Below are 4,878 nucleotides of genomic sequence, written 5' to 3'. Positions count from 1 at the left end.
CCATCTCTTAATTTCATAACTCTATTACTGCTCTCCCTCTCTCAATTTCATATCTCTATTTCTCTTCTCCCTCTCTCAAATTCATATCTCTAGTTTAGTTCTCCCTCTCTCAAATTCATATCTCTAGTTTAGTTCTCCCTCTCTCAATTTCATATCACCATTTTACTTTTCCATCTCTTAATTTCATAACTCTATTTATCTTCTCTCTCTCTCAGTTTCATATATCTATTTCTCTTCTCCCTCTCTCAATTTCATATCTATATTTCTCTTCTCCCTCTCTCAAATTCATATCTCCATTTTACTTCTCTATCTATTAATTTTATAACTCCATTTTTCTTCTCCCTCCCTCATTTTATAACGCCATTTTTCTTCTCCCTCCCGCAATTTGAAATCTCTATTTTTCTTCCCCCTCTCTCAATTTCATAACTCCATTTTTTCTTCTCCCTCTCTTAATTGAAGACGAGCTTGTCTGATTGAGGACTGGCAGACTGTGCCGAACGAGGGTGTCTACACTCCACTCTTTTTGTGGGCAACGACGGGGGCAAAGCGTTTCCCCTTGCTTGCAGCCGTCGCGAGGGACTTGTTATCTGTATGTGCGACGAGCGCCCCCGCCGAGCGCATGTTCTCAGTTGGCAACGCTATTGTCACGTACAAGCGTTCCCGTCTCTCGCCGATAAGCATTGGTACAATGACGTCGAGCTAGGCAAGGATATTGAGGACGACGAAGATGGTGGGGTTAGCTGTTCTCGAGGTACGCGTCACATAACTCAACCAAATGTTATTTATACATATTTATCACTACTTATCACTTCTCTTATGCAACGCAGGTGACGATCAGGTGAGCAAAAATCTTTGACAGAGATGTTGGGCTTATGTTTTTTTGACATGGCTGCATTCATAGCATACCCGTAAATTTTTTGACCGAATATCAAAAAACCGGATACCGGCGAACACTACTGTATGGTGTCTTTTGTCTTAGTAGAGTTTTAATGCACTGGCCAGTCATGTAATTAAATATCCCGAATTTACTACGACAATACAGTTGAATGCACTTGCCATTAATTTCTTCATCCCATTCACTAACTATCAAACGCCATAAATGAAAATTAACTACAACCCGTGAGTATGTTCGCTTGAAATGAAAATCGTTTCCAGTTCTTAATTCAATTAACTATATATGAAACACCATAAACTCAATTAACTTAATATGTTTGTTACTCTTAATAACTAAATCTGCACTCCTCAATACACTAACTACAACACGTGACTTCTACGCTCCCAAATACACTAACTACGCTCCCAAATACACTGACTACGCTCCCAAAAACACTAACTACAACACGGGACTTTGTTCACGTAAATGAAATGTGTATTTACTCTTTAATTCAGTTAACGCAAATTTATTATTATTTTTATGAAATACATCACGTAATTCTGTTAGCTTAAAATAAAAATTGTTTTCACTTCTTAATTCAATTAAGAATTATTTATTACTATTTTTTATTGTTTCTGATAACTACAACACGTTAGTTAATATTTTTGTTACCTACATCTATGCTCCCAAATACACTAACTACAACACGGGACTTTGTTCACGTAAATGAAATTTGTATTTACTCTTTAATTCAGTTAACACAAATTTATTATTATTTTTATTAACTACAACCCGTAATTCTGTTAGCTTAAAATAAAAATTGTTTTTACTTCTTAATTCAATTAACAAATATTTATTAATATTTTTATTAAGTACATCACGTAATTCTGTTTACTTAAAATAAAATGTGTTCTTACTTCTTAATTCAATTAAAACAATTTAATAATATTTTTTACTGTTTCTGTTAACTACAACACGTTAATAAGTATTTCTGTTAACTACATCCACACTCCTTAATACACTAACTACAACACGTGACTTACTTCTCTTAAAGTGAAAACTCCATTAATTTATTAATTCCACTAACTAAATATCAAATGCCATGAATTTTTCCAAGATAACATTAAAATTCTTAGTATTTTTATTAACTGCAACCCGTAATTCTGTTAGCTTAAAATAAAAAAAAATTTACTTCTTAACAAATATTTATTAATATTTTTATTAAGTACATCACGTAATTCTGTTCACTTAAAATAAATTTTTTTTTACTTCTTAATTCAATTAAAAAAATTTATTAATATTTTTTACTCTTTCTGTTCAGTACAACACGTTTATAAATATTTTTGTTATCTACATCTACACTGCCAAATACACTAACTACAACACGTGAGTTTGTTCACGTAAATGAAAATTGTATTTACTTTTTGATTCAATTAATACAATATTATTATTATTTCTATTAATTACAACCACACTCCTTAAGGTCATTTTGAAATGTTAACATCGTTATTAATGGGCCACGGGGCGGCTCAAATGCGTTTCAATTAAAAAGTGGGCCGCCCGTACTTATACTCTCCCGGAATTTAAAATTTTCCGGTATGGGATAGCAAAAACTGTACAAACAATTCGCCGGATATCGAAAACCGATATCCGGTATCCGAGATCTGCCACGTCCCTACCCCTCCGATATCCGATATCGATATCCGTCCACCACCTGAGGGACGGATATCGGCCGATATCCGATATCCGAGATCCTATACCGTCCCTCTTTAGTCCGGATATCGGATATCGGTTGTCCGATATCGGATATCGGACGGATATCGGGACGGGCGAACCCTATGTCCCGCTATTCCTTAGCTGGTACTCAAGCTTTCCATCCAGCTTCTGCTTCTTCGAATGATATTATGTTGTAATCAAAGATCAAAAAATAATAAGATAGAAAGGGCGAAGTAGGAAGTCCACAAGTGAGTACCCATGAATGCATAACATGATTAAGACATCAAACCTGGATGAAATGAAATCTGCTCAATGTTGTGCGCATTTAAGCCTGAGGATTCTAGCTCCCATGTGACTCCAACCTACGCCCGTCACTTGCTCTTTTAGATAGGTCATCGGGCACTAAGGATAGACAGGCAGAACCACTCGACACCGTATCCGTTCCATGATGATTGCACCCGTCTACCACCTTCTCCTTCTTTATCTCATGCTCTCTCTTTTTCCCCCCTCTTTTTACTTCTTCCGCCTTTTTTGTCTCATGCTCTCTCTTTTTATTGTACCACCTTTCCTTTTTTACCATCTTTTTTTTCTCCTCTTCATTTTTCTCTTCCTTTCCTTCTTTTCTTCATTTTTTTCTCCTTTCTTTCTTTTCTTCCTTTTGAATTCTCATCACTTCTTTTTTCCCTCTCTTTTTATTTTGTTATTTCCTTGTCTCTTCTCCCCTCTCATTGGCCTATCTTTTGCCCCGTTTTCTGCTCGCCCAATTCCATTTTTATCGCACATTTTCTCCGCCTTCTTTTTCTTGTCTTTCCTCTTCTTCTATGATTTCCCCTCTCCGCAGACATCTCGTGACGGACCTTTCACACCAAACATTATTGCAAGACATTAGGACTAAGAATTCCAACCGGGGGCTTAGCATGAACGACATCCGCATGTTACCTGAACGTTGAAGTCATCATTCCATTATGATGGACCCGAGGATAGAGACGCATCCCCACTGAATAAGAAGAACATGAAATATTCGACGACTGGTATAACGCTCTAACACAAAGCGCGCATAAGACTCATCAATCCCATATATGTACAGAATGCAACCCCAACAGTCATAGCAAGGCAAGTTAAAGTAGATGAAATGCTGTCTAGAGGCATTAATGTAATGCCATGTATGAGTGGCGTACCGATTCTAGACAGTCATTCTCTTTTTACGATGTCCTGCTATTCTCTCGCTAGTCCTCAAGACTTCCGCCCTGCGTCCGCTTCACCAAAACATACTCTGTTGTGATAAAACACCAAAGAAAAGTAATGAGATAGAAAGCGCGAAGCAGAAAGCCCATGAGTGAGTACCCACGAACGCATAACATGAGTAAAACATCAAACCTGGATGAAATGCAATCTACATAATGCCGTGCCCATCTCAGCATGAGGATTTGAGCTCTCGGGCGACTCCGACCTACGATCGCCCCTTATTATTTTTAAAGGATCATTTGGAACTACACATGTATGAGTGTCTTACAATTATAGAGGGTCCTTTTTTCCTTACGCTTTCCTGCTATTCCCTCGACTGCCCCATGCTTTCCACCCTGCTTCTGCTTCATCAAACCGTATTATGTTGTAATAAAAGATAAAAAAAAAAGCAATAAGATAGAAAGGGCAAAGTAGAAAGTCCACTGGTGAGTACCCATGAACGCATAACAGGATTAAGACATCAAACCTGGATGAAATGCAATCTGCTCAATGCTGTGAGCATTTAAGCCTGCGGATTCTAGCTCCCATGCGACTCCAACCTACGCCCGTTGCTTGCTCTTTTAGATAGGTCATCAGACACTAAGGATAGACAGGCAGAACTGCTCGGCACCTTATCCATTCCATGATGATTGCACCTGTCTACCACCTTCTCCTTCTTTATCTCATGCTCTCCCCCCCCCTCTTTTTACTTCTTCCGTCTTTTTTGTCTCACTTTCCTCTTACCTCCTCTCCTGTCCTCGGCCATTTTTTTTCCCACCTTTTTTTCTTACTATCTTTTTTTCTCCTCTTCATCTTTTTTTTCATTTCCTTCTTTTCTTCGTCTTTTTCTCTTCACCTTTTTTTCTCCCTTTCTTTCTTTTCTTCATTTTCAATTCCCTTCACTTCTTTTTTCCCTCTCTTTTATTTTATTTTTTCCTTTGCTTTTCTCACCTTGTCTCTTTTCCTTTCTCATTTGCCTCTCTTTCTTGATTTTCTTCTGATGATTCCCCCACTTTGCAGACGCCTCGTCATCGACCTTTCACACCAAACACGATTGCAAGACA

At 37.7% G+C, this 4,878-nt stretch overlaps 1 long non-coding RNA gene across 1 annotated transcript; it reads right to left on the bottom strand.

Annotated features, from left to right (window-relative positions):
* Positions 1–2,831: 2,831 nt before the first annotated feature.
* On the bottom strand, positions 2,832–4,541 carry LOC144703493 (uncharacterized). Its single transcript, XR_013581541.1, has 6 exons — positions 4,302–4,541; positions 4,104–4,176; positions 3,968–4,040; positions 3,769–3,863; positions 3,530–3,587; positions 2,832–3,447 (listed from the first exon to the last, which is right to left on the bottom strand). It is a non-coding gene; the product is annotated as an uncharacterized LOC144703493 (long non-coding RNA).
* Positions 4,542–4,878: the final 337 nt, after the last annotated feature.

The sequence above is a fragment of the Wolffia australiana genome, chromosome 5, assembly GCF_029677425.1.
Source record: "Wolffia australiana isolate 7733 chromosome 5, ASM2967742v1".
Taxonomy (NCBI): Eukaryota; Viridiplantae; Streptophyta; class Magnoliopsida; order Alismatales; family Araceae; genus Wolffia; species Wolffia australiana.
The sequence above is the reverse complement of the archived record's forward strand: the minus strand, read 5'-3'. Positions and strand labels throughout refer to the sequence as shown.